Source organism: Azolla caroliniana, unplaced genomic scaffold (genome assembly GCF_043228905.1).
Source record: "Azolla caroliniana isolate FFs.n. ecotype wild unplaced genomic scaffold, voAzoCaro1.0.p SCAF_11, whole genome shotgun sequence".
NCBI lineage: Eukaryota > Viridiplantae > Streptophyta > Polypodiopsida > Salviniales > Salviniaceae > Azolla > Azolla caroliniana.
Window position 1 is genome coordinate 5,267,155 of NW_028230446.1, and position 27,714 is coordinate 5,294,868.

At 45.9% G+C, this 27,714-nt stretch overlaps 1 pseudogene; it reads left to right on the forward strand.

The window, feature by feature from the left end:
• The first annotated feature begins 3,899 nt into the window (after window positions 1-3,899).
• The window catches only part of LOC147857632 (uncharacterized), a 33,412-nt pseudogene continuing 9,597 nt past the window's right edge, over window positions 3,900-27,714 (forward strand).

Consider the following 27,714-nt stretch of genomic DNA (forward strand, 5'->3'; position numbering starts at 1 on the left):
TTCTCATCCTTTTCTTCCACCACACATCCTTTCATCGGAATGTCATCTAGGAACGACAATGTTATCTCCGGAATGTTGTCTCGAAGCACCTTGTTCATTGCATTCATCATATGTGCGATCGAATTCGTCACTCTGTGTGGAGTGTACACATCCGGACTAATCCTATCTATGTTCGCATTGTAGTCATATCTCGGCTATCCATGGCTAGTTAAAATTGGTCATATCTAGAGTATAGGTCTCCGATAGAGTATATCGCACGTTCGGCAAACGCATCCGCAAATTCATCCACTATCGGACCGACTCCGGAGTTCCGGATTGTGACGTTGTTCGCCGGTTGCAAATCTTGAATGAACCGGAGTGACCCATTTTTCCTCGGAATCGTAAACCATCAATTTGAGTATGGAGCATTTGATGGCTCTAGAATCCCCATCGCCACGTTCTCCTTGAGCAAGTCAATGATTTTCGGAATATGCATCTGTCGCACTGGAATCTGCTTTAGGTTCCACAACACATGTTCAATCGTGAAGATCACCATCAACTCCACTATCTTTGGATCAATGCACCCTATCTCTCTTGATGTAAATGCGAATTCTTTTCCACCGATCCAGAGTTCCTTCCAGGTCTCATTTGTGAAGGTATGTCTGATATCCACGGACTTTTGACGTGCGGGATCTGCCGAGACTTCTTTCCTCTTTTGTTCACTATTGGCAGGTAACGGTCCCGTAGATGGTTTTACCTTCTTTTCTACAATCATCTATTTCGTACATACCGTTGCTTCTTCTTTGCGGAGCACATCCGGCCCCATTTTCACAATGATCTTGTACATTTCGACTGATTCCACCGGAACTACCGGATCTCCCTGGCTAATCTCTTCCACAAGCTCTTCAAGTCATTGTAGCAAGCTTCCATAGAACACTTCTTCGACTACTCCCATGATTTCTTCGTCTTCTTTTATGATTGATGCAGGCCGTTGCTCATCTTGCATCTTCCGGAATTCTTTCTTTATTTCGCTGGTCACGACCATGTACGTAGACTCCCCATCCGGACTGATTCGCACTTGTTTCGCTCCAAGAATTTTCTTCCTATGTGGGGTATCAGGGCTTCTTGGACTATCACTTCCCCACTCCGCAGTAGTTTGCTTTAAAAATCCATTTTTGTTTGGGACAAGAGCTCTCTCTTGCTCCTTTCGTGATTCAATAGCACAATCAGGAATTGAATAGTTTTGTCTCCGCTTTGGCTCTGAATCCGTGCAAAAGCTGCTCCGCTATCGAGCACCTTTGTTTCCATCTACAAATCCGTGATAAAGGGTTGCCCAACTATTATGGAATGTGAGATCGCATCTTGCATGAAGAAATATTGATCAATCTCCACATCTCTTATCTTCATCATCATATCCAGACAAGCAACAAATAAATCGTTTGTTGCTTTAGTGGCGGCCTGAATCTTCCATCCGTGATTGGTGTTTATAGGCCACTTCTGCTTCTGGTAGAACTCCATGGACATCAGATTGATCTCCGATCCATGATCAATCAACACAACTACGGGCTCTTTGATGTTTCCAATTCGGACCGGAGTCTCCGTAGTTGCTCGTGCACAGTGTGGCTTTGTGTAGTGAGAGTTCGGAATCTCATCCTCCACTTCCGTGTCATTCATTAGAACGGTATTCGCATTCACCCTTGGAGCATTTGATTCCTCTATAGCTTTCCTCTTTCCTTTCACAAGATCCACGAGGAGATCATGGAACTCTTTCTTTGCTATTCCGAGCAATTCCCGGAGGGAAAATTCCACCCGACTATGAAGGATTCTTTCTTCGAACACTTTCTTTAGGTGTGTCTGTTGTTCCATGTCCAAGGTGAGTTTGAATGCTGGAGTCGTTTTCCCTTTTCCTCTCCCTTTGGAATTCCAACTCTCTGGCATCTTAGATGGTCCAGCCGCATAATTTGTGCGCCGTCATTTCACATCTACATACACCTCATGTAATTGACATAAGGTGTATATGCTATTTTTATCTACAGGGCACACCCATCCCATAGCTTCTTGGATGCCTTCCATCCCATAGCTCCGAATTTCATCAGAATTGGTTTTCTCCTTGATTTCTAGCACCTCTGGCCAGAAAGTCGACTTCGCTTTAGATGTCTCACCCACACATATTTCCGCGGTTGTCACATAATTACTTTTTGCCGCTATCTCCTCCTCTAGGACCTTCTTCATGCCGCCTTTTCAGAAGTTCAGTCTCTATGGCTTCCGAGAATCCATCGAATGGATCCGATTTCCCTCATAGAGCCTCCTTGTGCTCATCGCAATCTTTCTGATCATGTTCGGTGCTATCGCACCATATGCATCAACGGTCCTTATACTTGGAACTTGTGGGACGGTCTTCTGACTTCTTCACCATTGTGATTTTGAGATTCTCCAACTCCTTTAGCAACTGCTCCACCGTGGTTGTATCGATTCCCTTCTCGGTCGTAGTCTCTTGAGCCCATGGTTGATGGTCTTCCAATCCGGTTCTTGGTCTCGGAATTGGTTCCAAAACTCTCTTTTCTTCATTAACTTCAGCCCCTTGTCTTGTGTTTCAACCCAATCTTTGAATCCCCTCCACATTGCATTGGAGGAGTTCTCGATAGCGAATGTAGTCTTCAACGCTTCTTCAAACACCACCCACGTCAGATTTTGTTGTTGTATCTCATGGATACTCTCTTTAAGCCCATCTGTAGCCACCCAATTGAAGGATGTCACTTGCAATCCTTCCGATATCCCACATCGCAACATCTCTGCTTTGTATTTCCGTAGATAACGTGACACATCCTTCCCGTTGAATTGCTCATTCTGTTGCACGAGCCGCTCTACTGCCGTCGCAATCTCCAACATTGCGCGTTGTTCTTGTAGCATACGCTCGAACATCTTCATCATGTTGTAAACCTCTTGTTGATTTTCCATCTCCTTGCCACCTATGTTCACGTTCGGTTCTTGTCGGCATTGGATCATTGCGTGAGTCAGGCGGGAACTACCAAGGTTTTGGACTAAGAGGAGGAGAATTCAAAGGCAGATAAGAATATGAGATTGGAAGAGAAAGAATTAGACACCTCATGAATCCCTCAAGTGTGTTATATTAGATTAATCAATCCTTAGAATCCTAATAGTATAATGGAATAGATAGAAGAAAAACCATGAAATACATGTGTGTAATGTAATAGATTAATATTTAGAAACCCAAAAAATCATCAATCCCTACATTTTGCTTCCCCCATCCTTATATAGTGATGGGAGAGATAAAATATATATTGCTACATGCAAGCATGATGCTTTTCTCTAACTCGAGTGTTCATGCACACTAGATGTGCATGATTAGTTTTTTTTATTTTTATCATACTTTTCTTTTAACTCAAGTGTTCATGCACATTAGATGTACATGAATAACTTTCTCTATCACGCCTTTTCTTTTACTCGAGTGTGTATGCATGAATAACCCTTTCTATCATGCTTAACTAGAATATTTACGTGGAATAACTTTTGTCTAACTAGAATCTATAACTTTAATACTCATAATGTGTTAGTACAATGGTGAGGCATGAAATTGTTAACATGGAGGTACAGGGTTCAAATCCTGCCCTATGCATGTAAACATAATTATTAGTATTTTCTCATATTTCTTTATACTTAGTTAATCGGGTACTCCTTATATATTTCATGTAGTATACGAAGTATACTATGACACCGTACGAGATGTACAGAGAGTTGAGTGTAACGAGGGTGAAAGAGTAAAAGGTTGATGGGTATGAATGAACATGAACATAGTGGCCCCTATACATAAAGGAGGGGACCCAATGGACCCAAATACATATAGCACCATTATGATAGGTCATACACTCGTTAAACTATATGGTGCAGTAATGGAAGAAGTGCTCAGCGATTATATGGAAACATCAAGTCTTCGAGCACCTGAGCAGCCTGGATTTAGACGAGCCATCTCCACTATTGACCATATCCTCACACCTAGGTGCTTAATTGATTAGACAAAGGATCGTAAGAAGAAATTGTATTGTTGCTTTGTGGACTTCCGCAAAGTCTTTGACACAGTTCTGAGGGAGAGGTTGTTTGATAGACTTAAAAGCTTGGAGATACCAAATGACATTATCTGGGCCATTTACGCTTTGTATGAGCAAGTATCTAGGTGCGTAAGATGCACATGTAGCCTATCCGATTGCTTCATCAATACCATTGGTGTAAAACAGGGTTTCCCCCTATTATCGACTCTTTTTGGGATCTACATTGATGAGATCACTGATTTTATTGCTTGTAAGGGAGGCAATGGAGTAGCTATTGGGGGTACGCAAGTTGGACTCTTACTCTACGCAGACGACATCGTCTTGCTATCAAAGTCTGAACACGACCTACAAAAGCATCTTAATGCCCTAGATGACTTTTGCACACAATGAGGATTGGTAGTGAATCTAGCAAAAACTAAAGTCCTAACCTTTCATACATCATCATGAGCTAGGAGTAAATGTCACCTACTCCTCTCTCATAAACTAGTTGAGGTAGTCGGATCATATATATATTTGGGAGTCACTTTTAGTGCTTGTTCAGGTAAATTCTCGATGACCCAAGCAGCCAAAGATAGGCTAACAAGAGGGTATGCATCCCTCTCACTTTTAGAGAGACAATGCCACCATGCATACTTTCAAGAGCCACGAACTAAGGGATGGCGCTTTGATTCATTAGTGACCCCTTCCCTCATTTATGCATCAGTAGTATGGGCTCCAGGTTTACCATCTTTCATGTGGATGCAATTAGAGAGACCTTTGGTGATGATGCTATCACGTCAACTCCGAAGCAAATCGACAGTACCACATGACATTATTAGAGCAGAGTTTAGTTTGCCCCCGATGTTAGTAGAATCACTTTTCCAAGTGGTAGTTTTTATTCATCGGATACATAGCCAACCACAAGATAGGATCTCTCATCGAGCCTTTGAGGCATCCCGATCCCTATATGCATTTGTAGACACTAGCACTGTAGTGAGTTGGTTACTTACAAATGGCATAGACATTAATAACCTACCTCCCCTTAAGTACAACCATGGGACTGATCAAACTTTAATATCTCATGAAGACCGTAATAAAGTAATAGACCAAGAAATATGGAAAATTTACACCCGATATACATGGATCACCCCATGAGAGTCACTCCCATCTAAAATGTTGTACTATAAGGAACACTTCTTACACTTCTCTAAGTTAGGTTTTATTACACGACCAAGATATCTAGGTACATTCTTATCAAATGCACTAAGGGTGGCCATTGGACAACTTAGGATATCATCTCACCAACTTGAGATTGAGAATGGTCGGGTTAATAGAGTCCCTAGAAAGGAAAGGCTATGTAGATTATGTCACATAGAGATAGAGGATGAGTATCACTTTACATGCAAGTGTCCAACCTATGCCGAGATAAGGGCGGAATACCAAGACATATTAGAACCCTCTCCCACCCTCTCCAAACTATTAGATACCCTGGATATAAAGAGACTAGGTAGGTATATCTTAGAGCTAAAACAACATAGGGAGAAAAACCTACAAAGTGTTAACCATAACCCTTTTAATATTCATCAACATGTAAGTAGTGTAATTTTTCCGGAACAAGGGGAGATGATGAATGTGGATACACTTATGCCACTCGGCCTCTCTCTTGAGGAAGTGGAAATGCAAAGAACAATCAAACGCCCTCGGATGTTGGGCTTCAAACCAACTCGACATGGAGTAGAAACGATTAAGAAGATAAGGGAACGTGAGCTACTCCGACTAGAAGCCATGGTTGGGGTACCTTCTACATTGGGACAACGGGGGGCCACATCCACATCGAAACCCTTTGAACTCCCGCTTCTTTTCGAGAGACTTGGATGGAGATGAAACTAGCCCTAGTATAAAGCCATTTCATTGTAGAACATATTTGTTATTTTACTAGAACTATTTAGCTTAAGCTCTATTTTTATTTTATTTTATTTTTACTTTCGATGAATGACTAAATATCCTATTTTGCTATAAACCAATTGTCTCATGGGCCAATTTTAGCCTTAGAAGACATTAATATATCTTTCTTTCTTTCTTTCTCCCTCACGTTGAACCCCCTTGGGAGGGGGATGGAGCCATTCTAGGCACCACCCCCCACCCCACAATGCTTATCAATCTTTGTTGTCATCACCCCACAATATCTCCACCATCACACCGTTCATCGTAATCATTATCACTAATCCTAACCCTAAACCTACAACACAATAGTCCACACATACCCTAATCTTGCCATTCTTCTAGGGTACAACGACTATCACACTGAGCTAGGTAGCCTTCATTACCGGTGAGATAAAGTCGACTCGTAGTAGTTTGTCGATTTCTTCTTTGACCTTGACTGCATAATTTGGATTTAGTCGATGCCGCCTTTTTTGTATGGGTTTCGCATCTTTGTGTAGATTAATTTGATGTTGATAGAAAGCTGTGTATAATCCTTTCATATACTCAAAGGACCATGCAAACACATCTCGGGAGGATGTTCATCCTCGATATAAATGACATCGGCACCGCACTGTTGCTAAAGGGCAAAAGGTCGATTCAGATATCAACTTGTGGCAGAAGTAGATCGGCCATGCCAACTATCAAAGGCTTCAAGAATTGCAAATGAAACAAGTTGTATTCGGTTTGGCGAAGTTTAGTGGCCGAAAGGGCCAAATTTGTGACGCCTATCAGCTAGGGAAGCAACACTGACTTCCATTCCCCAATGAGCGAAATCGGAGCCGGAAAAGGCTTGACTTAATACATTTGTATGTATGAGGACCGGCACACAATGTGAGCCTTGGCGGGAGTCGATAATTCGTCCCCTTCATCGACGACTATAGCCAACACTCTTGGATCTACCTCATTGAAAAGAAGAGTGAAATCTTTGACTATTTCCGGATGCTAAAAAGTCTGGTAGAAAGGGAAACAAAAACAAAGATCAAGTGGCTACAATCGGATGGCGGAAAAGAATACTTTTCCGGCCAATTCAACTATAATCTACAACAAATGGGAATTCAAATGTAGATATACACCGGAACAAAACAACGTAGCCAAACGAAAGTATCGTTTGGTTGTGGATGTGGCAAGGGTAATGCTAGAGGAGAAGAGCATGCCCAAGTTTTATTGGGCCGAAGCGATTCGGACTGCGGTGTACATCCAGAATCAGATTGGAGAAAAGGTGTCAGCACATGAGTTGTACTTCGGACTGAACCGAATTTGAGACACCTGAGGGTATTTGGTAGCATTCCATATGTGCATGTGCCGGATGAGAAGAGGAAGAAGTGGGACACAAAGTCCGAGAAGTACATATTGGCCGACTACTTACATGAACAGAAGGGGTATTAAGTGTTATAACCCCGAACCAAACAAGTTCGAGTAAGCGGAGGCGTTGTATTCGACGTGTCGACATCCTTGTATGCTCTTCCAACTTCGATCCCCGACAAATCCAACCTCCCGATTACAGAGGATGAGGCCAGTGAACCGGACATGATTCGGGAAGAAGAAGAAGAAGAAGAAGAAGATCTCAGAGCTCTAAATGAGAGACCAATCTCATTTCGGCTAAGTGGGCCAAATGAAGAGCTGAGTGGGCATGTCTCGCAACATGAAGAGTCGGTGAGTAGTGAAGACTCGGTCGTGCTATCCCCGTGCAAGGAACTGAGGAGAAGGTTCACACGCAAAGAAAATGAGAAGATGAAGATGCCGGAGTACGGCACGTATAAAGCAGAATCGGATCTGAGAGAATTGACAACAATCAAAGCAAAGACGGACCGCAAGAGTTGAGGTCCAATGTGGCCAAGAGGGACCTGAAAATCGGCTAACGAGAAGATGTTAGGATTGGAACCGGCCACAACTGGTTATTCTTATAATATTCGGGTGCAAAGATCAAGAAAGATAGTGCACAGAGAGGAAAACGTGAAGACAGAAAACACAAGTGTAGAGACACAAGATTTAACATGGAAAGCCCTAAAGGGAAAACCACGTGAAGTCCTCAAACTCCAAATAGATCACTATATGGTAGGAGGAATATACAATAAGACACTCAAAGGCAATGACCTTGAGTTCTTCTTCGTCAACAGACAATTACAGAGTTACAACTCTGTTTTTACTCACCTAGTGTCACTCACAGTCAGTTACTAAGGCAACTACCCACTGTGTATTTGTTTACAACTATAATCATTCCTCTACACATAATGTTTGCCCTAGTTGCATTTGTACATATACAACTTTCTGGCTATTTACATACATAGCCCACAAGGGCGACAATCTACTCGCCACTAGAAGCCGGTGATCCGGTATAGTTATAATAAGTACATTGCACACCATTACGCGTACATGACGAAGGTGGCAGAAGTCCAAGAGCCGGAGAACTATGCGGAAGCATCACAGGATGCCAAATGATGTTTGGGAATGGCAGAAGAAAAGCGGGTACCTGATGCCAACGACATCTGGGACTTGGTTGACCCCTCTAACACTACAAACCGATCGGTTGTAAATGGGTATACAAAGGGAAATTCAATGCCAACGGTTCGGTCAACCGGTACAAGGCCTGATTGGTGGCCAAGGGATATGCGCAGACCCACGGAATCGATTACGATAAGAAGACCTTCGCACCGGTGGTGAAGACGATGACAGTTCGTGTGGTGTTGGCAGTCGCAGTAGCAAGGGGGTGGCATCTCCACCATATGAACATCAAAAACACGTTTCTTCATGGTGACCTTGAAGAACATGTATTTACAATCCAACTCCTTGGATTTCAGTCGGAGCTAAACAAGTCGGCAGTATGCTGACTCAAGAAGTCACTTTACATCCTTAAGCAAGCCCCAAGAGATTGGAACTCCAAAATCATGCAATGGTTGCGTAAGATGGGGTTTGTGGCCTCCAAATCTGACTCTTCATTGTTCATCCGAAAAGGTTTGAAGGGTCCAGTGTGCATCTTACTAGACGTGGATGATTTGGTCGTCACCACCCCCGATCTTGCTGAAATCGGCCAAGTGATGTCTTAACTGTCGGCCAAGAGATGAAGGACCAAGGGAACCTTCACTATTTCCTTTGGGATCGAAGTGATCCACACCCTGACGGCATATTGTTTCCTCAATGACACTATGTATTGAATATGTTGTACAAGTTCAGTATGAAGAATTGCCGATCCGTCTCTACTCCTCTCGATTGAACCCTAAAGTTACGTCCTGACTCGAGAGTAGCCTACAATGAAAAAGGGTTCTGCCAAATGGTTGGAAGCCTTATATATTTAACTATCGCCCGACCCAAACTTAGCTATCTGGTTGGGGTGATAAGTCAATTCATGCAGACACCAACTGTCGAGAACCTTTAGTACGTCCAATGAATATTGCAATATGTGACTGGTAAGAAGGATCAGAGACTGTTGTACCGACACAAAATAGTCGAACAGCTAGTCGGCTATACAGATGCCGATTGGGCCAAAGATATGTCAGATCGTCGTTCGACATTAGGTTTCATGTTTTCTCTCAGAAGCAGGGTTGTAGCATGGAGTAGCAAGAAGCAACCGATAGTGGCCCTATCGAGCACTTAGGTTGAGTATAGAGGAGCCACTGTCGCGACCCGTGTAGCTATATGGCTTCGGCGACAGCAACAAAACTTACAGGTTGAGGTTCCTACTCTGATCCTGATCTACTATGACAACATCAATAGCATGCAACTCACTAAGAACGTCGTTTTCCATGCTCACACGAAGCACAAAGAAGTGCATTATCACTTTGTGCGCGAGCAGGTCTGGAGCGGTGAAGTCAAATTCTGGTATGTTCGAACCGATCGGCAGGTGGCCAACATCTTCACCTAAGCACTTGGATCGGACAAGTTGCTGCACTTTTCGGAGATGCTTGGGTTACAACATCTCGACATGCCGCACTTGAGGGGGAGACTAACAAGAGAAAACCAAACAAGATGCCGAATCGATTGAAGAAGTCGATACATCCGATAGAGTCCGAACCAACGGCAAAGACAGAGAGTCAAGAAGGACAAAACTAACTGGAAGAAAACGACAAGGACCAATACATGGTTGGATGTGGTCAAGGGCTTGAAGACGGAGGACATCGGAGACATGCGATTCAGTCGTGTTGTTCAATTCCGATGAGCTGAATTACATGAAGGTCGAGCGAATGAGAGGGCAGCTGATGTCGACGCCGACACAGAGGAGTCGATGGGTCAAGAAGCGCCAATACCGCGATAGCGAGAGAGCTGAGATGGGCCTAATGAGTAGACAAACCAACCGTAGGGGTCGCAATGCGTAGAGTTGGATGGGTGAAGAACGTTGGATCAGAGGGGTTGTAGAACGTGGGACCGGACTGGGCGAGGAGCGCGAGCAAGGCGTGAAGATGTCAGGAGAAGCCGAGGCAAGAACTCACCAGAGCAAAAGGAACCTCAAGTTGAGCTTGAGGGGGAATGTCGAGAAGCAAGCTTAACATGGGCCGGATTGGATGAAGACCCATCGGCTAAGCCCAGATCGAATCGAAGAGCCGAATCCATGAGTTGGATCGGTGAGCCGGCATGCCATTGGAGGCCTACGATCCTAGTCTAGTAGACAGGCTTATTTTGTCGAGAATCGTGACCGGCCACAACCGGTTTCACGTTCAGATGTTCGGGTGTAGGGAACGCAAAATAGAATGCACTCAGACAGAGTACAAAAACAGAAATAGCACAAGAGACAGAAACACACGAGTTTAGCGTGGAAAGCCGAAATGGGAAAAACCACAGGGGTCCACAAACCTCGAGAAACAGAATCACTATGCTAGAAGGAGGGGTACAACTAGAAGCTCCCAGGCAACGACTTCGAGATTCTACTTTGTCAACAAACGGCTACACAATTACAAACTCTCTCACTCTCACTCACACACATTTTACGCAGTTACAGAGGCAATGACCTTCTAAGTAACTTTTAACAATAATACGTCATACTCATCATGATTGCCCTAAGTACTTGTACTAGTAGACCTTTTGGGTTATTTACAAGTGTAGCCCATAAGGGCATATTTAGACTATTTACAAGTATAGTCTTCCGAGTTGGCTGTCTACACGATTTCGGCCTTGGCCTCGGCCGAGTTTCTCATCAACTCAGCTCTTCTCTTCCCATTGAGAGGGACCCGTTTCCTAACAAACTCCCCCTTCACTCTTGCATGGGGTACTACACCAATTCCGATCTTCCGTCGGCACGCGCTCTGCTTTTCGGCTGGTAACACTTTACTCAACATATCTGATCCATTTTCGGCCATGTGGACCTTCACTAGAGCAAACTCCCTTTCTTCTACCCTCTCCCATAGCCAATGATACCTTCGTTGGATGTGCTGTGTTCTCGAGTGGTAAGCGGCATTTTTTGCAAGGTGCATAACACTCTGATTATCGCAATAGAGTCAAAATTCTTCCTGCCAAATTCCCAGCTCACTGATAGACTCCATCCATATAATTTCCTTGCAGGCTTCCGTTGCGGCCATGTACTTGGCTTCCGTGGGCGACAACGCCACAGCCTTCTGCAACCTCGATTGCCACGAGACAGCTCCCCCTGCATACGTCATTATGTATCCGGACGTGGATCGGTTGGTATTTGCATCAGCCGACATGTCCGAATCCGTGTAGCCTTCCAATGTGGGGTTACCTGAGTCAAAACGAAGACACACGCTCGAGGTGCCTTTCCGGTACCAAAATATCCATTTTACGGTAGCCCAATGCTCTTTCCTGAGATTGCTCATATCTCGGCTGACCACTTCCATGGTGTATCCAATGTCCCACCTGGTACACACCATTGCGTGCATCAGCCTTCCAATCGCCGAGGCATAGGGGACTTTTGACATCTCGGCCTTTTCGGTTTTCGATTGTGGACATTGATCTTTACTCAACTTGCAATTCGTCGGTAGTGTCAAGCTGACCAATTTCATGCCTTCCATGCCGAATCTCTGGAGCACCTTTGTCACATATTTCTCCTGTGATAGCCATAGCAATTTCTTTGTTCTGTCCCGAACAATATGCATACCCAGGATTTTCTTTACCGGACCCATATCCTTCATCGAGAATGACCCATTCAATGCCTTCTTTAGTGCTCGGATCTTCATATGGTCCTGTCCGACAATTAGCATGTCGTCCACATACAACAAAAGGATGAGGAAATCTCCTCCATCAAACTTCTTCACAAATATTGTTACAGGCATGACCATTTAATATCCCGTGGTGAGAATTTACCGTAGTATTCTATATACGTGGATAAGTGTGAGGGTTAAACGAGAGTGTAAAGAAGGGGAGAATTACTTTTAATCCTCGGGATTGAGACAACCCATTAGGTCAAGTGTGAACTTGCCTGGGGGCTTTAGGTATCGCTATAAATAAGAGGCCTAACTACCCTCATTTGATCATCTTTTGACTACATCGAGACTCTACTCTTGTGGTGGGTCAACTCTTGTAGCGAGCGCGCCAGCACCAGGTACGACTCGACGCCATGGCGGTGGTATGGGATGCCGATCGAGGCTCGAGTCTGTCTCGATCCCTTCGCTCAAGGGTGGTCGGGTGGATCGGCACCCTTCTTTCTCTTTCTCCTTTCTATCTATCATTAGTTTATCCTTATCTTAAGCTTACTTTAGTACCTAGATCTCTAATATTTGGTATCAGAGCTATGTACTAATGTTTCTTTGTTTGTCTTTTGTCTTTTGATTGATGGTGATCGATCGATGTGCGATCGGCCTTGATCCAGACAACGATCAACAAAGAACTTCGGTAACTCTTTCCGTAATTTTATTTTATTTCTTTCTATTCTCTCCTCTCCCATCTAATCATGTGTTTAGTTTATATGTCATTTTTTTTCATTAAGTCAATGATGTTGTGATCTTTAATTGATTATCTAAAACGTTTACATATGTGCACGAGGTCAATACCTCGTTTGACATATTAATAATATATGATGAGTGTCGTATGCGTACGAGGTTAATACCTCAATCACGTATTACGTTCTCGAACATATGTTACGTTCGCGTATGAGTTTAATACCTTGATTTGTTGTAAAGGATATGCGTTTGGTCTCGTATGCGTAAGAGGTCAATACCTCAATTGCATATTACGATGATCTCTTATTTGTGGATGTTTCGTGTGCGTAGAGGTATATACCTCGATTACGTATCTCAATCACATCATTTGTGGCTATTTAATATAACGATATGTTTAATATAGGCATATGTGGTCACGTATATACGTATTTGATCGTATATATGTGATAAGTAAACATGTGTATATTCGTTATTACGTGATTATATCGAAAGTTGTCCTTGTCAGGAAAAGGATGTTGGTGGCCGTCCTCACATTTTTTGAGAATGGTGTTGTCACCATCCCTTTTTCAACAATTTTTGATTGTTGACAACCCCGTTGATGACCTCGATTTCGTTACGTAAAGAAACGCCTATAGCCATAATGATGTTGAGTACGTAGGGTTTGACCCACTTCAAGTGAGGTCGCTCCAATGACATACGTATCCAACATCCCTCCCTCGTTACATGGATACGATGCCACCATGAGCTCGTTCTTACGAGAGGCATTCGTAATGACGTGACCATGTGATGGGTCGCATGGGTCTACTACGAAACGAGGGTTCATTTGGCTTGACCATTAGGTTGCACTTTGGCGTATGCCATTGTAAGTACAAGACTTGAGGTTAGGTAACGTACCAACATAGTTTTGGTAAATGAGGGCGAAATAAGGACCCTTGACATATATGTTCTTTTAAAAAAAACATATATGATCAAATGCCTCGCATATCTTTTATACGCATCAAACATTAAGCATTTGAGAAGAGAAACTTACTTGGTTGGCTCAAGTGTTTAATGTATTTGTTCTCGAGGTCTCGAGTTCAAATATGACCAAGACCATACAACATCCTTGATACATATGACTATAACACATGTTTAGACTTAAGGTCTAAGTGCACCTCGGGGTCCTCGTAATAGGACTTAAAGAGCCCAAACCACATATGTGGGCAAAGAAACATAGTTTATTGTTAACATTTTTTTCGTGTATAAACTATTCATGACGCGAACAAGCCGCCATGAAAAAATCGATATAGAGATCAGGGAAAGACATTAAATTGTCACCCCCATGGTTTTTAAAACACCTTTGTGTTACCATAGTAACCTTATCTTGAACCTCATCTCATACGTCTAGAGGGGTATTGAGATGAGATCATGATATCGATTAATGTTTGCCCATGATATGTTTACATCACGACATGATGTTATGACTATCTCTCTGACCTTATCCTATTTCTTTTCTAGAAATAATCTTTAATGGTTCAAATTAACGACCCGATGTCATCCGCTCAAGCGGAAGGAACTCAAGGGAATCCTCCTGGATGAATGTCCATTGAGATGTATTTGGCACAAATAACCCAATACCTTAGTTTCACCGCTCAACAGATGACCGAACTTCGGCAATCTCAGAGTGCTCTTGAGGCACGTGTCATTAGTCTACAACGTGAGACTAATATACCTGATGAGCGACAAGGTGAACCATCATTTGTCGTTAAGCCATTTATGGGAGACAAAAAGGAAAGAACCGAAGAAGCAATCTGCACATGGCTGGGACGATGGGAGTCCCATTTTGAGCTCTATCCCACACCAGATAGTACGAAGATTGCATATGTCAGCCGAGAACTCGGGGGTAAGGCCGCCGCCTGGTGGTGTGGGCTCCGTGCGTTGGGGAAATTGCCCGATACCTGGATAGATTTTGTCACAGTTTTCAAGGGCCAATTTCTACAACCTCCCTCTCGAACCGAGGCAGCACAAGCTTTAATGAACCTCTCTAGTCGGAAATTTTCCTCACTAGAAGACTATGTCCACCATGCTAGAACCCAAAACCAAAAATCGGGTCTAGAAGGGGATAACTGGTTAATAGCTTGTTTTGTCAATGGCATCCCCAATTCGGACTATCATTGGATAGTGCACGATAAGGATCCAAAATCCTTCGAAGAGGCCGTTGAAATAGTTCTTCGCTATCAACGCACTTTGAAGAAGGACCACAACAAACCCAACGAAGCGCCCGGGACTAAGCAGTTGCAATTTGTTGGGAAACGCAAGACACCCAACGAATTTCTGGATTGCGATTGTAAGCGACAACATCCTTTTTGCGTATTCTGCAAAAAGAAGGGTCACACAAAAGAGCAATGTCGAAAGCTCCAACGGAAAGAGCACGACAACAAAGCTAAAACTGCAAACCATAAAGGTCAGATTCCTAATGTCCTTGAGGTCTATACACATCATTTAAGTAATTGTCAATGTTCTTTCCCTCACTATGTATTGGGTCCCAATGATTTACTACGTGCAAACGGGTATATCAATGGATCTCCTGTACAATTTTTATTTGATTCGGAAAGCTCACACAATTTTGTGAATGATCATTTGGTTTAGATATGGGGAATCCAACCCACCATAAGTGATCACACCTACACGGTGCCCTTGGCTGATGGAAGAGTACAATACATCAACGGGGCGATTCATTAATTAGGAATTTCTATTGATACTTATATAGAGGAAGTAGACTTCCATGTAATGAATCTTGGTACCACCGATGTAATACGGGGTTATCCCTAGTTATATAGTAAAAACTCTTCTTTATTTATTGATTGGGTTCGTCATTCCATTTCTTTTGTACTGAACGATTGTACGCATTTTATTCAATGTATCAAAAAACAATCCCTCTCGATTGTTTCCTCGTGTTCATCAAAATCCGAGTTGTCTTGTTCTACGTTATTTTATTGTGTACTTGATTCGGACATTCATGTTTACAATATCGATAATGTCCCGGTTCAATTAACATATTTTGAACAACAACAACTTGATGAAATCTTAAATGATTTTCATGATGTTTTTCCAAGTGAGCTACCTGATGGGTTACCTCCTAAACGAAATATAGACCATCGTATAGATATTGTACCTGGTGTTGCACCAATAAGTATACCTCTGTATCGCTTAAGTCAGTCCGAAGAAGATGAGGTATCTAAGCAACTCAAGGACTATTTACGAATGGGTTATATACGTTATAGTAAATCTCCATGGGGTGCACCAATTCTCTTAGTAAAAAAGAAAGAGGGCACATGGCGTATGTGTATTAATTACCGACGCTTGAATAAAGTGATGATCAAGAATTCGTACCCATTGCCTCGGGCTGACGATCTAATTGACTGTCTCCAGGGAGCTCGGTATTTTACGAAACTTGATCTCCGTACTGGCTACCATCAAATACGAATAAGTGAGGACGATGTTCTTAAAACGGCATTTCGTACTCGCTATGGCCATGTTACGAGTTTTTGGTTATGCCTTTTGGTTTTACCAATGCTCCGACTACTTTTCAACAAGAAATGAATGACATTTTCCGAGAACAACTTGGAAAATTTGTTGTTATTTTCTTGGATGATATTTTAGTTTATAGCCGTACATTAAAAGAACATGCTAGACATGTCCACTTTGTTTTACAAACATTGCGTGACAAACAGTTTTATGCGAAGATCTCAAAATGTGAGTTCTTCAAGAAATCAATTACTTATCTAGGACATCTCATAACCGAACGAGGAGTTGAAATTGATCCTTCTCGCATTGAGAAAATCAAGCTTTGGCCCACTCTTTGGAATATTTGAGAAGTTTGATCATTCCTTGGTTTTGTCGGGTTTTTGCGAAAGTCTCTTCGTAATTACTCCCAATTGACGATGCCGTTTACTGATCTTTTAAAAGGTCAAACGCGTAAGTCTACAAAACCTATTGTGTGGAATGCTACACTAAACCTCGCCTTTAAGGAACTCAAGGACCTGGTTTGCAAGGCTCCTTCACTTCTTTTACCTGATCCTTCAAAACCTTTTGAGGTTGAAACCGATGCAAGCGATTATGCTATAGATGCTTTCTTGTATCAAGATGGTAAACCAATAGCATTTGAGAGTAAGAAACTTGATTCTACTCAATGTCGGTATACAGTTCAAGAAACAGAATTATTTGTAGTTATACATGCGCTCAAAACATGGCACCATTATCTTTATGGAAATCGCTTTGTGGTAACTACGGACCACAAGTCCTTGAAATATTTTTGTGACCAACAAGACCTGAAAGGTCGGAAGGCACGATGGGCTGATCTCATCCAGGACTTAGATTTTTCCATACGATATCGTAAAGGTTCCATGAACACTTTCGTTGATGCACTAAGTCGCATCCGTGAAGTTAACATGCTTAGCTTCACTAAAATAACATCAGATCTTTATGATCACCTTCGAGGAAAGTATCTTGATGACAGTTATTTTGCAAAATATTGGGCAAGAGTTGAGTCTGGAACAGACACCACCACATCCTCGAAGGAATACTTCCACATTGCTAACGGTTTGCTCTACCATAATGGGAAGGTTTTGTTGGGAGACAGGTCCCTCCGGATGGGAAGGAAGAAGAACAGTGCCGACGAACAAACTCCGAAACGGTATGAGGAGTACCCGGCTACGGAGAGCCAGATGATACAGACCCGGTGAAGACCGGATGAGGAGTACCCGGCTACGGAGAGCCGGATGATACAGTCCCGGTGAAGACCGGATTAGGAGTACCCGGCTACGGAGAGCCGGATGATACAGTCCCGATGGAGACCAGATCAGGAGTACTTGGCTACGGAGAGCCGGATGATACAGGCCCGGTATGAACCGAATGAGGAGTACCCGGCTACGGAGAGCCGGATGGTGCAGAACCGGTGAGAACCGGAGGAAGAGACATATTCGTAAATATGTTTCTGAGAGCCCATCGAGGCTATATTTGTAAATAGCCGAAAAGTCATATTAGTATAAATATGACTTAGGGCAAACTTTTAGTTGTTGTTGTCATTCTTCCTTGTTGGTGCAAGAAGAAGAGAGAGCAAGTAATAGTGTACAGAGAGAGAGAGAGAGAGAAAGAGGTCGTTGCCTCTGTTGTAACCGCCGCGTGTGGCGAAGATCTGTGAGCACGAGGTCGTTGCCTCAGTGAACTCACTGTTGTACATTCTCACATAGTGACAGTTTGCAGCCTGTGGGCTGCCGTGGTTTTTCCCTCTTTGGGTTTTCCACGTAAACCTCCTGTGTATCTTCCTCTCCTTTGTGTCGTGTTTTATTTCCCGTTTTCGGTGTATCATTCTACGCTCGGTTGTGGCCGAGCGTCGCGCATAAGGAACGTCGGGTTCCTATCAAGTGGTATCAGAGCGAAATCGACACAGAAAATGGACGAATCATTTGGCGGCATGTTCAAGCTCACCGGCTCCAACTATTCAGTATGGAAGTCGAAGATGAGGGACATGCTCGTTGTTAAAGACCTCTGGTTGGCGGTTCAGTTTGGGGACAAGAGACCGGACAAAATCGACGCCACGATATGGGAGGTAATGCACATGAAGACAACGGCGTACATATAGTGCTTCATCGACATGAGCCTGTACAACAACTTCAATGAAGAGAGCAAGGCCCATGAGCTCTGGGAGAAGATCGGCATAATGTTTCAGAACAAAAATGTTGTCAATCAGGTGTCGGTATTCCGGAAGCTAGTAAGACTCCGGTACCAAGATGGCTCCAGCATGGCGGAGCATATGAATGCCTTCCAGGGGCTGATACACCAGGCAACTTCATTGGAAGTACCTCTTGCCGATGAGGTACTAGCGCTACTCCTACTCGGTTCCCTCCCGGATAGTTGGGAGACGTTGGTTGTCACTTTGGGCAACGCCGGGCCGGAAGGAAAACGGTTATCCCTAGCAAGAGTAAAGTCGAGCTTGCTAGATGAGGAGGCGCGTCAGAAAGACAAAGATGCGAGCTCCGACTTGGAACGCGGAAGACATAGAAACCGTAGTCCCCAGAACCGGTAGAAGTCGGGGACATGGTCAAAGTCAAGGGGGAGGCCTATTTGCTACTATTGCGGCAAGCCGGGACACTTCCAAAAGAACTGTCGGCATTTCCGTAAAGACAAGGAAACCAACGGTACCGATTCGAAGCAAACCCCGGACCATAACGGTAAAGACCGGAAGGGGCCGGACCGGAAGGGAACGACGGCAATCGCGGCAAGTGAAGAAGAGTTGATGCTCACCACCGAGGAGAGTGAAATAAACCTTGCCGACGACGAGATGACCTGGGTGGTAGACTCCGGAGCATCGTTCCACCTTACCCCGGACCGGAAATGCTTCTCATCCTACTCAGACGGTGACCACGGCTGTGTCCGGATGGGGAACGAAGGAACATGCCGAATTGTCGGCATAGGAGACGTGTGGCTGTCAACACCAACCGGATGCAAGTTGCTGCTGAAGGATGTCCGACACGTTCCGGAAGTTTGTCTGAACCTGATATCAGCCGGTCGGCTAGATGATGAAGGTTACACGGGTAGCATCCGAAACAGTGTCATGAAGTTCAGCAAAGGGAGCCTGATTGTGGCTCGGGCCAGGAAGGTAAACACACTGTACCTGATGAATGCCCGGTTATGCCCGGAAGAAGTGAACGTGGCATCCGACACTACCGGTGAGCTGTGGCACAAGAGGATGTGTCACATGAGTGAGAAGGGGATGAAGAGGCTTGCAGACGACAACCTCATTCCAGTGAAGAACGTGCACTTAGAGAAGTGCACTGATTGTCTGGCCGGTAAGCAGAACCGGACATCCTTCCGACCAAGGCCACTGATGAGACGTATTGCACCACTGGAGTTGGTGCATACAGATGTGTGTCAAGTAGACACGAAGTCACATGCCGGAGCGCAGTACTTCGTGACGTTCATACATGACCACAGTCGGAAGCTGTGGGCCACACCGTTGAAGACGAAGGATCAGGTGTTATCCGTCTTCAAAGAGCTCTACGCGAGAGTGGAAAGAGAAACCGGCCGGAAGTTCAAGGCGGTTCGAGCAGATAACGGAGGAGAATACCGGGGGCAGTTCGAGGAGTACTGCCGCTCGAAGGGAATCCGGCTCGAATTTACCGTGCCGAAGACGCCGGAACTAAACGGACTGGCCGAGAGGATGAACCGGACCATAATGGAGAGGGTTCGGAGTATGCTAGCGCATGCAAAACTACCCAAGAAGTTTTGGGCTGAGGCACTGTCGACGGCGACATACGTGATAAATAGATCACCCTCAGTACCCTTGGACGAAGACACGCCACAGAGATTGTGGACCAGTAAGGAAGTATCCTACCGGCATCTGAAGGTGTTCGGGTGTCTCGCGTACGTGCATGTAGATAAGGACCGGAGAGGAAAGCTAGATCCAAAAACCCGGCCATGCATATTCCTCGGTTACGGTGACGATGAGTTCGGCTACCGAGTGTGGGACCCGGTCGACAAGAAGGTATTCCGGAGTCGAGATATTATCTTCATGGAGGACAAGACGCTCGCCGACTGGGAGTCGGAGAAGAAGATAATGAACTCCGAGTCGACAGGGAAGGATCGACTCTACGATGAGCAGACCCAACTGGCGAGAGACCGGTTAGCACTCGAGGAACCAGCCAGTTACGGTGAGAATACCGAACCGGCAGAAGAAGAAGTAGAGGAAGCTGAGACCAGAACCGGCCAAGACCCCGAATCGGATTCGGATGAAGAGCAAATGGAGGAGCCGGTTACCGAAGCCCGAAGACGTAGATATCCTCTCAGAGAGAGAAGGGCACCCCAGAGATTTCCGGATGCAGATCATGTTCTGCTGACCGATGAGGGGGAGCCGGAAAGTTTCGAAGAAGCGAAGGAAGACACCCACAGCCGAAAATGGTTAAGTGCCATGCAGGATGAGATGGATTCCCTGCATGAGAACCATATGTACGAATTGGTGGAGCTGCCGAAAGGAAAGCGGGCACTCCGAAACAAGTGGGTGTACAAGTTGAAACCAGGAGATGCCGGTAACCCCCCGAGATACAAAGCCAGGATCGTGGTGAAGGGGTTCCAGCAAAAGAAGGGCGTGGACTTCGACGAGATATTTGCCCTGGTAGTAAAGATGACCTCCATCCGGACGGTCCTGAGTATAGCAGCAAGGATGGACCTCGAGGTAGAGCAGCTGGACGTGAAGACGGCATTCCTTCACGGCGACCTCGAAGAGGAGATCTACATGAAGCAACCGGAAGGATTTGTGGAGAAAGGGAAGGAGCACCTGGTATGCCAGTTGAAGAAGAGCCTGTACGGACTGAAGCAGGCTCCCCGGAAATGGTACCGGAAGTTCGACTCCTTCATGACCGATCAAGGGTACCACAAGACGCAGGCTGATCACTGCGTGTTTGTGAAGAAGTTCGAAGGAGGGGACTTCCTGATACTCCTCCTGTACGTGGATGACATGTTGATCATCGGACGAGACCAAGTAAAAATACGGATGCTGAAGAAGGCTCTCAACCGGACCTTCTCAATGAAAGACTTGGTTCCAGCAAGACAGATGCTGGGGATGCACATCATCCGGAACCGGTCAGCAAAGCAATTATGGCTGTCACAGGAGAAGTATGTGACAAAGGTGCTTCACCGGTTCAACATGTCAGAAGCGAAGCCGGTCGGATCAGCACTTCCGGCAAACTGCAAGCTATCCGGCAAGCAAAGCCCGAAGACGAAGGCAGAGAAGGCGGAAATGATGAAGATCCCATATGCCTCTGCCGTCGGGAGCTTGATGTACGCAATGGTGTGTACCCGACCGGATATAGGATACGCAGTCGGGGTGGTGAGTCGGTTTATGAGCAATCCCGACAAGGAGCACTGGAACGCGGTCAAATGGATACTCCGGTATTTGAAGGGCACTTCAAATATGTGTCTCCGATTCGGCTCCGGAAAACCTCAACTGGACGGTTTCACCGATGCGGACATGTTGGCTGATGTTGATACCAGCCAGTCTACATCCGGGTATGTGATGACATATGCAGGGGGAGCTGTTTCGTGTCAGTCGAGGCTGCAGAAGACGGTTGCATTGTCAACCACAGAGGTGGAGTACATGGTGGCTGTGGAAGCCGGCAAGGCAATATTATGGATGAAGGACTTCATCGGAGAGCTCGGTATACGGCAAGAGGAATACCGACTCTATTGCGACAGTCAAAGTGCTATCCACCTTGCTAAGAATGCGGCCTACCATTCCCGGACGAAGCATATCCAGCGGAGGTATCACTGGATCCGGGAAAGAGTAGATGACCAGGTGTTCGCACTAATGAACTCCAAGTCGACAGGGAAGGATCGACCCTACGATGAGCAGACCCAACCGGCGAGAGACCGGTTAGCACTCAAGGAACCAGCCAGTTACGGTGAGAATACCGAACCGGCAGAAGAAGAAGTAGAGGAAGCTAAGACCAGAACCGGCCAAGACCCCGAATCGGATTCGGATGAAGAGCAAATGGAGGAGCCGGTTACCGAAGCCCGAAGACGTAGATATCCTCTCAGAGAGAGAAGGGCGCCCCAGAGATTTCCGGATGCAGATCATGTTCTGCTGACCAATGAGGGGGAGCCGGAAAGTTTCGAAGAAGCGAAGGAAGACACCCACAGCCGAAAATGGTTAAGTGTCATGCAGGATGAGATGGATTCCCTGCATGAGAACCATATGTACGAATTGGTGGAGCTGCCGAAAGACAACGGCGTACATACGGTGCTTCATCGACATGAGCCTGTACAACAACTCCAATGAAGAGAGCAAGGCTCATGAGCTCTGGGAGAAGATCGGCATAATGTTTTAGAACAAAAATATTGTTAATCAGGTGTCGGTGATCCCGGCTGTGTCCGGATGGGGAATGAAGGGACATGCCGAATTGTCGGCATAGGAGACGTGTGGCTGTCGACACCAACCGGATGCAAGTTGCTGCTGAGGGATGTCCGACACGTTCCGGAGGTTCGACTGAACCTGATATCAGTCAGTCGGCTAGATGATGAGGGCTACACGGGTAGCTTCCGGAACGGTGTCATGAAGTTCAGCAAAGGGAGCCTGATTGTGGCTCGGGCCCGGAAGGTAAACACACTGTACCTGATGAATGCCCGGTTATGCCCGGAAGAAGTGAACGTGGTTTCCGACACTGCCGGTGAGCTGTGGCACAAGAGGTTGTGTCATATGAGTGAGAAGGGGATGAAGAGGCTTGTAGACGACAACCTCATTCCAGTGAAGAACGTGCACTTAGAGAAGTGCCCTGATTGTCTTGCCGGTAAGCAGAACCGGACCTCCTTCCGACCAAGGCCACCGATGAGACGTAACGCACCACTGGAGTTGGTGCATACGGATGTGTGTCAAGTAGACACGAAGTCACATGCCAGAGCTCAGTAATTCGTGACATTCATAGATGACCACAGCCGGAAGCTGTGGGCCACACCGTTGAAGACGAAGGATCAGGTGTTATCCATCTTCAAAGAGCTCTACGTGAGAGTGGAAAGAGAAACCGGCCGGAAGCTGAAGGCGGTTCAAGCAGATAACGGAGGAGAATACCAGGGACAGTTCGAGGAGTACTGCCGCTCGAAGGGAATCCGGCTCGAATTTACTGTGCCGAAGATGCCGGAACTAAACGGACTGGCCGAGAGGATGAACCAGACCATAATGGAGAGGGTCCGGAGTATGCTAGCACATGCAAAACTACCCAAGAAGTTTTGGGCTGAGGCACTGTCGACGGCGACATATGTGATTAATAGATCACCCTCAGTACCCTTGGACGGAGAGGGAAGTGTCCTACCGGCATCTGAAGGTGTTCGGGTGTCTCGCGTACATGCATGTAGCTAAGGACCGGAGAGGAAAGTTAGATCCAAAGACCCGGCCATGCATATTCATCAGTTACGGTGATGATGAGCTCGGCTACCGAGTGTGGGACCTGATCGACAAGAAGGTATTCCGGAGTCGAGATATTATCTTCATGGAGAACAAGACGCTCTCCGACTGGGAGTCGGAGAAGAAGAAAATGAACTCCGAGTCGACCGGTAAGGATCGACTCTACGATGAGCAGACCCAACCAGCAAGAGACCGGTTAGCACTCGAGGGACCAACTAGTTACGGTGAGGATACCGAACAGGCTGAAAAAGAAGGAGATGAAGCTGAAACCGGAACCGGCCAAGACCTAGAATCAGATTCGGATGAAGAGCAAGTGGAGGAGCCGGTTACCGAAGCCCGAAAACGGAGATATCCTTTTAGAGAAAGAAGGGCCCCCCGGAGATATCCGGATGCAGAGCATGTTCTGCTGACCGATGAGGGGGAGCCGGAAAGCTTCGAAGAAGCGAAGGAAGACACCCACAACCGAAAATGGTTAAGTGCCATGCAGGATGAGATGGATTCCCTGCATGAGAACCATACGCACGAATTGGTGGAGTTGCCGAAAGGAATGCGGGCACTCCGAAACAAGTGGGTGTACAAGTTGAAACCAGGAGATGCCGGCAACCCCCCGAGATTCAAAGCCAGGATCGTGGTGAAGGGGTTCCAACAGAAAAAGGGCGTGGACTTTGACGAGATATTTGCCTCGGTTGTAAAGATGACCTCCATTCGGATGGTGTTGAGTATAGTGGCAAGCATGGACCTTAAGGTAGAGCAGTTGGACGTGAAGACGGCATTTCTCCACGGTGACCTCGAAGAGGAGAGCTACATGCAGCAACCGGAAGGATTTGTGGAGAAAGGGAAGGAGCACCTGGTATGCCGGCTGAAGAAGAGCATGTACGGACTAAAGCAGGCTCCCCGGCAATGGTACCGAAAGTTCGATTCCTTCATGACCGATCAAGGGTACCACAAGACGCAGGCCGATCACTGCGTGTTTGTGAAGAAGTTCGAAGGAGGCGATTTCCTAATACTCCTTCTGTACGTGGACGACATGTTGATCGTCGGACGGGACCAAGTCAAAATACGGATGCTGAAGAAGGATCTCAACCGGACCTTCTCAATGAAAGACTTGGGTCTGGCAAGATAGATGTTGGGGATGCACATCATTCGGGACAAGTCAGCGAAGCAATTATGGCTGTCACAGGAGAAGTACGTGACAAAGGCGCTTCACCGGTTCAACATGTCAGATGCGAAACTAGTCGGATCGACACTTCCGGCAAACTGCAAGCTATCCGGTAAGCAAAGCCCGAGGACGAAAGCAGAGAAGGCGGATATGATGAAGATTCTATATGCCTCTGTTGTCAAGAGCTTGATGTATGCAATGGTTTTTACCCGACCAGATATAGGATACGTAGTCGGAGTGGTGAGCCGGTTTATAAGCAATCCCGGCAAGGAGCACTGGAACACGGTCAAATGGATACTCTGATATTTGAAGGGCAGTTCAAATATGTGTCTCCGATTCGGCTCCGGAAAACCTCAACTGGACAGTTTCACCGATTCGGACATGTCGGCTGATGTGGATAGCAGCCGGTCTACATCCGGGTATGTAATGACATATGCAGGGGGAGCTGTTTCGTGGCAGTCGAGGCTGCAGAAGACGGTTGCATTGTCAACCACGGAAGCGGAGTACATGGCGGCTGTGGAAGCCGACAAGGAAATATTATGGATGAAGGACTTCATCGGAGAGCTCGGTATCCAGCAAGAGGAATACCGACTCTATTGCGACAGTCAAAGTGCCATCCACCTTGCTAAGAATGCGGCCTACCATTCTCGGACGAAGCATATCCAGCAGAGGTATCACTGGATCCGGGAAACAGTAGATGACCAGGAGTTCGCACTGACGAAGATCCACACGGCCGAGAACGGGTCAGATATGCTGACCAAAGTGTTCACACCCGACAAGCTAGACGCATGCCGGAAGAGGATCGGACTGGGAAGACACCCCATGCCGGAGTGAAGGGGGAGTTTGTTGGGAGATAGGTCCCTCCGGATGGGAAGGGAGAAGAAACCGGATGAGGAGTACCCGGCTACGGAGAGCCGGATGGTGCAGACCCGGTATGAACCGGATGAGGAGTACCCGACTACGGAGAGCTGGATGGTGCAGACTCTGTATGAACCGGATGAGGAGTACCCGGCTACGGAGAGCCGGATGGTGCAGATCCGGTATGAACCGGATGAGGAGTACCCAGCTACGGAGAGCCGGATGGTGCAGACCCGGTGAGAACCGGATGAAGAGACATATTCGTAAATATGTTTCTGAGAGTCCATCGAGGCTATATTTGTAAATAGCCGAAAAGTCATATTAGTATAAATATGATTTAGGTCAAACTTTTAGTAACTGTTGTTGTTATTATTTCTTGTCTGCGTGAGATCAGAGCGCGTAACAGTGTACAGAGAGAGAGAGAGAGAAAGAGGTTGTTGCCTCTGTTGTAACCTCCGCCTGTGGTGAAGATCGTGAGCACGAGGTCGTTGCCTTCGTGAACTCATTGGTGTACATACTAACCTAGTCATAGTTTGCAGCCTGTGGGCTGCCGTGGTTTTTTTTTTTCTCCTAGTTTGGGGTTTTCCACGTTAAACATCCTGCGTACTCTTCTCTTCCATTGTGTCGTTCTTTATTTCCCGTTTTTTGTGTATGATCCTAAGCTCGGTTGTGGCCGAGCGTTGCGTATAGGGAGCGTTGAGTTCCCGACAGTCTTCTCTTGCATGAAGACAATGTCGCAGCTCCTAATCACCTTCTTCTCGGCTAAGTCCCATACCCGATAGCCGAACTCATCATCGCCATAACCGAGAAATATGCATGGCCGAGATTTCGGGTCTAATTTCCCCCTCTAGTCCTTTGTCACATGCACAAAAGCCAGACAACCAAACACCCTCAAATGTCGGTATGACACATCTTTGCTGCTCCACACCTGTTGTGGAATATCATTGTCCAAGGGTACTGAGGGTGATCGGTTTATCCCATATGTTGTTGTCATTAGTGCCTCAGCCCAGAACGTTTTCAGTAATTTCGCATGTGTAAGCATGCTTCAGACTCTCTCCATTATGGTCCAATTCATTCTCTTGGCCAACCCATTCAGCTTTGGCATTTTTTGCATGGTATATTCAAGCCAGATTCCTTCTTTACGGCAATATTCTTCGAACAGTCCGCGGTACTCTCCGCCATTGTCTGCTCGGACTGCCTTCAACTTACGGTCGGTTTCTCTCTCGGCCCTCGCTCGGAACTCTTTGAAGCTGGATAACACTTGATCCTTTGTCTTAAGCACGGAAGCCCACAACTTCCAGCTATAGTCGTCTATAAAGGTCACGAAATATTGTGAACCACTACGCAACTTTGTGTCCACGTAGCATACATCCGTATGCACGAGTTCCATCAGTATTTTCTTCCTCATTAGGGGTCTTGTTCTGAAGGATGTTCAATTTTCCTTACCGGCCAAGCAATCAGTGCATTTCTCAAGTTGCACGTTCTTCACCTCCGGAATGAGGTTATCCTCAGCAAGCTTCTGCATCTCCTTTTGGCTCATGTGGCAGAACCTCCTGTGCCACAGTTCACCGACTGTTTTGGCTACCATATTCATTTACCCACGGCATAATCGAGCATTCATTACGTACAGTGTGTTGGTTTTCCGTGCTGGAGACACGATTAGGCTCCCCTTGCAGAACTTCATGACACCATTCCGGATGCTACCCATGTAGCCTTCATCATCCAGCCGACCGACTGATATCAGGTTCAATCGAACCTCTAGAACGTGTCAAACATCTCTCAACACAAGTCTGCAGCCAGTTGAGGTCACCAAACACACGTCTCCAATGCCAACGATTCGGCATGGTCCTTCATTTCCCATCTTTACGGATCCGAGATCATCGTCCATGTATGATGAGAAGCATTTCTGGTCAGGGGTTAGGTGAAATGATG